This window comes from Pyxicephalus adspersus, chromosome 2 (assembly GCF_032062135.1).
Source record: "Pyxicephalus adspersus chromosome 2, UCB_Pads_2.0, whole genome shotgun sequence".
Lineage (NCBI taxonomy): Eukaryota > Metazoa > Chordata > Amphibia > Anura > Pyxicephalidae > Pyxicephalus > Pyxicephalus adspersus.
This window is the reverse complement of record NC_092859.1, coordinates 85,794,951-85,803,156: the sequence shown is the minus strand read 5'-3', so window position 1 is coordinate 85,803,156 and position 8,206 is coordinate 85,794,951.

Genomic DNA, 8,206 nt, shown 5'->3' with positions numbered 1-8,206 from the left:
CATGCACTTGACCTTTCTCTGAACTGTCTTAATTTCATTTGGCAAGAGACTATAAACTACAATTGTATCTGGTACAGTTTCCATTTTGTGTTACAAAATGTATATTTTACAAATGCCCCTTTTAGGTCAGCTGCAATGGTTGGTTATTGACACCTCTTAAATATGTTATTTAATGTTATACTGACTATATTACTTACAGAGTTTGGATTTAAATATACAACCTGCGTAGGTATATTTGGGGTTGGCTTAGGTTAGTGTGAAGCCCCATACAAATACCAGATAAACATCATATTTTAGCCACTGGAAATGATTTTCCATGATTGTAGGCAGTCAAATCTAAACCACTGCCTGTCATGGGCACCCCCTCCCCAGCTGGCTATTGGGTTGCCTACCATAGGTGCCATTATCGCTAACTAAAAAGAGGTGACGCAGCAGGTTGATAACACTATTAAGGACTCTAAAAGTGTTATCAAAGTAAGAAAGTAAGTGTTAAGTAAAAGGAAAGAATTATGTGTTATGGGGCAAGATTAGAGGATAAATGGTAAGTGCTGTAAGGGTACACTTTAGAAAAACACCACAAACGGCAAAAGAAGTAATGAAAGGTGTTGGTGAATTATGGAAAAATAAAAATAGTATTTATACTAACTCATAACTCTTGAGAGCATATTTATAAAGCAGTGAATCTGACATTTACTACACATATATATAGCCTGAATATATTTTTATTCACATATAGCACGTGAATATGTTACAGATGACAATAATTGACTTACCACCACTCACAGTTTAAAAAATATACAGTTTAGTGTTGCCTGGATTTACAAAATCCATTCTTTTTTATCTTGTTACTTTGCATTATAATAAAGATTCTCATTTATTATGAATATGCTACAAACACACAGGAACAGACTAAGAACAAACTTTTTTTTCCAATGCAAGGCACAGGACTGCACTGTAATAATGTGTGTTGTGATGAGAAGAAATCCATCTCCATCAGAGCTGTCTTGCCTTGAATGGCACCAGAACACACTGAAGCCCATAATGTAAGTGATATCCTACTATAAAACCACTCACATTTTTATTGCTCATATTGACCTAGAAATTTTAGTTTTAGTTCATCTGTTTTTAGTCTCAGATTGACCAGGAACTTGAAATGTGATTGAGGCAAATAATGTAAAATATTTCAAATAACAATTTTATATCTTGTAATGGTTATGGTAAGTGGATATTTGTAATTTTTTATTTCTTTTTACCAGTGGGGTTTTAGTGGGTTTGAGAATTTAATAAATGTGTGTGATGTTAAAATATTTTTCTAGTAGTGTATTAGGATATGTGAACTTTTAGTGCATTACATATATGTATAAATATGTATCCAAAGGCTGTTGGATAAATAGACACCAATGGGCAGGTGATGTAATCTCTGGTACACACTTCATCGGTCTCATTACACATTGTGCAGCAAAGACTTGGGCCTGTTATCTCCCTGCACTTCAAATCAATTGAATGGACGCACATTTTCAAACGGTCTAGTGCATTGAGTTATTTTTAAATATGATTAGGCATGCAGTCTGAGAGCTGCAAAACTCCAGGGCATTAAATCCCTGATATTACTTACGGGGCTTTGGTAATTCAAAGCCTGGCTAAGAATAATGGGAAGGTATTTTTTTTACAGTCCAAGCAACTAAATATCTGAAAACCGTAAATAATTATATAATATAAAGGTGTCCTAGTATTTCTTAACAACATATATTAAAATATTAGGACAAATAAACCAAATGTGAATAAATGTGTAGTATGCATAGATATTGGTGTACAGCAAAATGATTTTACTGTAAAAAGCTTTCCTAAAAATATTCGTTCCCTATTGGGAATGAGAATAGAATGAGTTATTGGAACAACAGATCATAGGGCTCTATGACAACATTTTGATGGAGGCCCTCATATGAAAAAGCCCATAGTAACTACATACATGATAATATCTATTAGACTTTTAAACTTGTTTTATGTTTCTTTCACTCACTTTCGACACTTTTTTTTCCAATAGTTTCCAATTACAAAAACTGGTTCATAAAAAATGTAACTAGTCAGTGTCCATTTTGTACTTTCAATGTGGTTTCAGTTTGCAATTAGCACTGCACATTTTGCACTGTTTATTATAAACCTATATGGTAAAGGGAGTATCTTGAACTGAAAAAAAACAAAGTGGTTTAAGTTTTCTTGTGGTTTTTTTGACTCTGAGAAATGTTGTCACCACCTTAGAAAGCATCCAAGAATATTTGCATTGCCCAATAGTTTTTTAATGCTACCCAATGAATAAGGTCATTTCGCTGATGACAATACCTGATTTGATTGTCTGTACATTGATTGATGCACAGTGAGTAACGATTGTGTGCAGGAGATAGGGGTAGCTTGCCAGAAGGGGTAACAGCAATTAACAAAACTGTATAATTACACAGGAAATGCATTCCTCCTAGCTTTCAGAGATGGGAAAGGCAAATACAGCACAACAATTATAGGACTACTCAACAGACACATAAGCAATCAACTAGTCAAAAGTCGGTGATAACAAATTCCGTTTTTGGAAAAGCTTGATTTTAAGGGTTATAAATAATGTTATTATTTTATTCTTTCCATCCGCATACAGGTTCAGCCGAATCAGTGGGATATGTAATATACAGTATGAGTTCATCAAGCAGATATATGGAGCATACACAGACAGTGCAACAAATGCCCCATAACTGAGAGAAGGAATGATCCAATTATGGTGACCACAAGGGAAACCATGGTGTAGCCTCATCAGTTAGTAGAGAAAAGAATAACAGATTTGGTGGTTAGTAGAAGTAAGAATGCCTTAAACTTGGTAAGTCAGTGGGAATTGGAATGTTGTTCTATGGTGAGAATTTTATTGATCAGTAAATACTGTCCCATCAATGGTGATCATTAAAAGAAAGAAGTGTCCAAGCCTTGGCGATCAATGTAACGGAGGATGCCATGGGATCAATAGTGAGTAAAAGAAAGAATGCTCCATCATTTCTGTTCAGTAGAAGGCAGACATCTCTAGCAGTAATGGATGATAGAAAGAATAAAGTCCTAGCATTGGTGGCCACTGGGAGGAAGAAAACCCACACATTGGTGGTCAGTCAAAGGATAACAGTCATGGTATGGGTTAGTGGGAGGAATGATGCCCGAGAATTGTCATTGGTTACCTACCTGAGAAATCCTTGCTTGTGCCATGCCTCTGGCTCTAAAATGTGCACTACAAAAATGCAGGCACTGTTGGGTGGAAGATCAATTGTCTCACATAGTCAGTACTAGAAGATCCTGTGCTAGATTCTAAAATACATCTGGTACCACTGTCAATCCTATACTAGACTCAACATTTACCCAACACCTTGCCAGACCAGTATTACTTAGCTGGATTGTCATCCCATTGTACAGAACCCACTGTTTAGGAGACCATAGCAAAAAAAATGTCATGCATTATCATTGGAAGTGATAAAAATTGCAAATCATACTACTACTTTCCCAATCTGCTGCACCAGACAGGGGTGGTGTGGAATACTGTATGTAAGGGGAACTATGATTTAACATGCACTTACCCTTTAGTGTAAACCTGTCAGCATAGAATGGAGAAATGAATGGGCTAAAGCTAAAGCAGACATTTAAATTATTGAATCAACTTATCATTCTGACTTGCTATTTTCACAGAAGGTTAACCTCTGCATTTTTATTACTTCATTATATGCTGAAGTTGCTTTGTCCAGGTTTATCCAATTAAACATCTCATCAAAATCTTTTGTATGTATGTACGTGATCATTTCTATTTTATATTTTTAAAATCACTAAAAACACTGGAGTTATCATTAGTTCACACTATGAGCCTGATTTAATAAAGCTCTCCAAGACTGGGGAAGACTATCATGGGAGAATCTGGGTGATCCAGCAAATAAATAATACTATTATAAAAAATAAATGAATATATCAGGTCATACAGTGTTTGATAAGCAAAAGCTTCAGATAATACATAGAAAGCTTTGCGTAACATCCTTACTATATGTAATCTACAGTTGGTTAGATGCACTTCTGCAGGCATTTCTTTCAATATCAATGTCCTGCTTGTTTAATATAATGAAAGGGGACAGCATTGCAAAGTTAAACAGTGCAGGTGACTGCATGTTGTGGTGTAACCCATGACCACCACTATATTACTACGGTATACTCTATGTTACTGTGAATAAAGGCTAAACGTGTAAATGAATACAGTGAAGAATATAATCTACAGCACAGTGTTAAAAATATATTATGTCACTTGGAGCTAAATGGAAAAGTGTTTAGGTAGGTATGTGTGAATTGTGAGTCAATGAAAACGGTATTCTGCCTGTGAACAAATTTAACGCACATATTTTTTAATTATGTGAAATACCATATTATTAACTATTATTATTAAACAGGATTTATATAGCGCCAACATATTACGGAGCGCTGTACATTAAATAGGGATATACATGTTATAGCTGTAAAGAATATGACTACTTGGAACTATGTTTGCAAACTTAAAAGGAGAACATAAGTATGGTATATTAAACATGCTAACAACCAAACAATGGAAGCAAAAGACATTTGACTAATCACCATATCGCCTGTAGGTTCTCTGTCGCTATTCTTTTCCCCTTTACTGACTTACCATACCCTGTTTTGGCCATTGTCCTTGTGTAGGAGCAACCAACTTGGTAGATTGACAATGCCATATTATTTTGTTTGTTGGTGCTAACCCCTAATGACTGCTAATCTAATAACCTGGTTAAGGAAAAGTCAAGCAGGTTGAGAAAGCATAGCTACAGGTTGAATAATGCAGAATCAGGGAGATGCATGCAAAGCAGATTTCTCTCCAGCAAGAAGTACAGTAGAGACATCACCTAGCTGAGTCCTTCTTTGAAAGAACTAAAACCCAGTTAAGAAAAGGGGTGGGCTTGTAACAGTTTAGTTGCAAAGGAAGGAGCAAGATGAAGCTGGCAGTCTATAGCAGTCCAAGGAAATTAAGCATGTTGTATGTGACTTGCTGCAGCTTCAAATGCACACTGTGAGAAACTGATAGTCTGTAGTGAATCACAGTAGGTGATTTTAGCACGTAAGAGGAACCTGTAAAATTACGCAAGATTGAAGGAAGGGGGGTACTAACTCTTTACCCTGCATGGGGCAGCTTAAACAAGAAAGATCTGAATACAAAGCTGTTTTATTGCTATTGTAAACCAAATGTGACATCTAGGGATATTTACCTTCTCTGTTTGACCAGGTAGTACTGTCACTTGCAGTGTCCTATAGTGACCATTTCCCTCATGCAGAAAAGATTTATCCTCACTTCCTGTTGTGTATTTAGGACATTACATAAAGAGAAATCTCCCCCAATGAGATGCGGATGACAATAAAAAAAGCTGACAGTGCCTCTAAACCAATTCTTACTATCCAAATTTAAAAAATGTTCTAGATTTAGATATACTTTAGTATTCTTATTTCTGACAAGGTAAACACTACTATGGTGATATTACCTTTAGAGTTTTATAATTATTTAACATTCAAGTAGAAGCTATTGAGATCTTAATCTGATGTTAATTTTGCATTGTGTTTGTGTTTATTAATTAAATGTAGATAATAAACAGAACACACAGATCATCAGATGTGACACATGATTTGCTTTTCAGCAGTTTGTTTTCCAACTGTACCCAAATTGATAGTGATTGTAATAAAATGTATCAGGAGCCTATTGAGTTGAATATTTTATAAGTTTGTAAGATGAGGTTTATGAACAGATGTCTTACTGGGAATGACAGGTGGTTGGATGTGCCTGTCCCCATATCCAACAGGTGTTAGTGGTGCAGGGGAAAGCTACTATGCTTGTATTCCACAGAAAAAAGTCACTGTTTACCAGACACAAAGAGATTTTCCAACATGTTCAAGAATACTGTATTTATATGCAATAACAATCAGTCCTGGAAGAGCATGTTACAGCATCTCACAACAGCCTGATTGTCACAAACCATCCTAAACATTGATAAAAGGCTTTCTTGTAAATCCACCTCAAGAGGTTATGGGCGTCAATTTATTTTATTATTCTGAATGGCCCTGTAGACTAAATATGTCATCTCTATAATGTAAGTCTTCAAGCGATCTAGAAAAATATTCTAGATATATATTATTTGAAATTGATAACATCCATGTTTGGGTATCCTGGATCTAAACCTAGGAGAAGAGAACAGCTGGATTCATATGGATATGTGTTGAAAATGTGTCAAACTGAAGAGGGGGGTGAACAGCCATAAATTGGTGTCAAGGTCAGAGAATATACAATGAAAGTACTATACCATAGTGCAGGGGATATGACAAACTAGAAGTAAAGTATAAAGAGGCAAATCCATAAAGCAAATTTTAAAGAAAAAAAAAAAAAAAAAAAACTAAGCCCCTGGTCTTATATACTGTTTTACAACACATATATATATTTTATGTATTATTTTTAGATGCTACACTAATATAATGAAATTTTAGTGATTGTTTGTATGTATTACATTTGTTAGCCTACAAATATATCTGGTATGTATAGCTGCATCTCTGAGCATAGCATTAGGGAAGCTAAGCTTTTACATGCAAAAAAAAAAAAAAGATCTGCAAAGACTAAATTGCATAGTTATCTGCCTGTATTTCCAGGTTCAACAATCATATTGAAAAAAATTTTTTTTTTTGAAATATCAATATTAGGGACATTTCCTGGAGACTTGACAGGAACCAGCTCCCACCAGTTGTCAATTGAACTAATATCTCCACTTGGATATCTCTCCTCACCTTCTGTAGCAGTGATCGCTAACACATTTTGCATTTCCCATCTAATCCCAGTGATATCGCTAGCAATGGGGATACAGAGAGCTATAACAAGTTCTACTTCTTTACCATGCTAAGTTTTTTAGTTCCACTCTTAAATTATACCATTGCTCGAAAGACTTGTTTGAAAATAACTAATATATATATATATATATATATATATATTTAAATAAGTAAGTGCCTCCTGTAATATACTGTACAGCAAGAACAGGTCCAGCACTCACCACCCTTGGTGAATGTCACATGGAGATGAGGGCAGTGTGATTTCTCATCAGAGTCAGCAGGATTGTGGGTGGTCTTGACTAAGGTTGTATTGCTGCAGTTCAGCTTTAAATTGTTCTTCCTGTTAATATTGTAAATATAAATGATGGGTTATTTCATCCTGATTCTTCTTTGCAGCTGATAAAATGCACAACTTTTTTTTCTGTTAGCTGTAGGGTCAGACCTAATAGCCAGTGTAAAGGGTAGTATGTACAGCAGTATATCCATTATTTATGTGACTGACACATTCCTCTGACTTTTATTCTAGAAATGTCTAACAGCATTCAAATAATTACCATTTTAAAGGAAATGAACTTGTCCATCCGGATGAGATAATAAAATCAAGACAGTCCAAAATAGTTTTTGTATCACAGTATCTTGTGTTTTATCATTTATACACTGTTTAAGGCAGCACACACTGTGACAAAATGGTAAGTGATATTAATAATTGAAGGCTCATTTATAAATAATATCCAACTGTGACTTCCTAAGGAAAAGCCAATAAATTTCACCCATGTGGATACACGTACCTGTCCATGACAGACAGCGATTCTTCATGAGCATGACATCTTAACCTAAGCAGCTTATCTGTAGCTGCATCATTAGATCGCCTACTGCTTAAAAGCAAAAAAAGTAAGTACAGTGTAGGTAGAGTTGATTTTAGAAAGGAGGAGAGACGTCTTTATTCAAATATTTTGCAGCAAGTTTTTTTTTAAAAACTGGGTCAAAGCAAAAGCAACCATAAAGAAACACAATTTTATTTCACTTGCTTCAACTCTATACTTGTATACTTGTATATCTTATATCTTATATCTTGTATATCTTACAATTTACAAGAACAAATGAAAAACATACCTTTGTGTTATATTGAGAAGTTTATTGCTGGATGTTAAACATATACTATTTTGTGTCGGCCCTGATCAAGAGTCCTTTGGTTTAATCATCTGGCCAAAAATGAAAGTCACTGGCGGGAAATGAGTGTGTCTCCCATTCTGTGACACATTTTCCGCCAAATGATTACAAGCCTGCCCACCACGACAAGGTAGACTCTTTAGGGCAGGACCTACTCTAATCT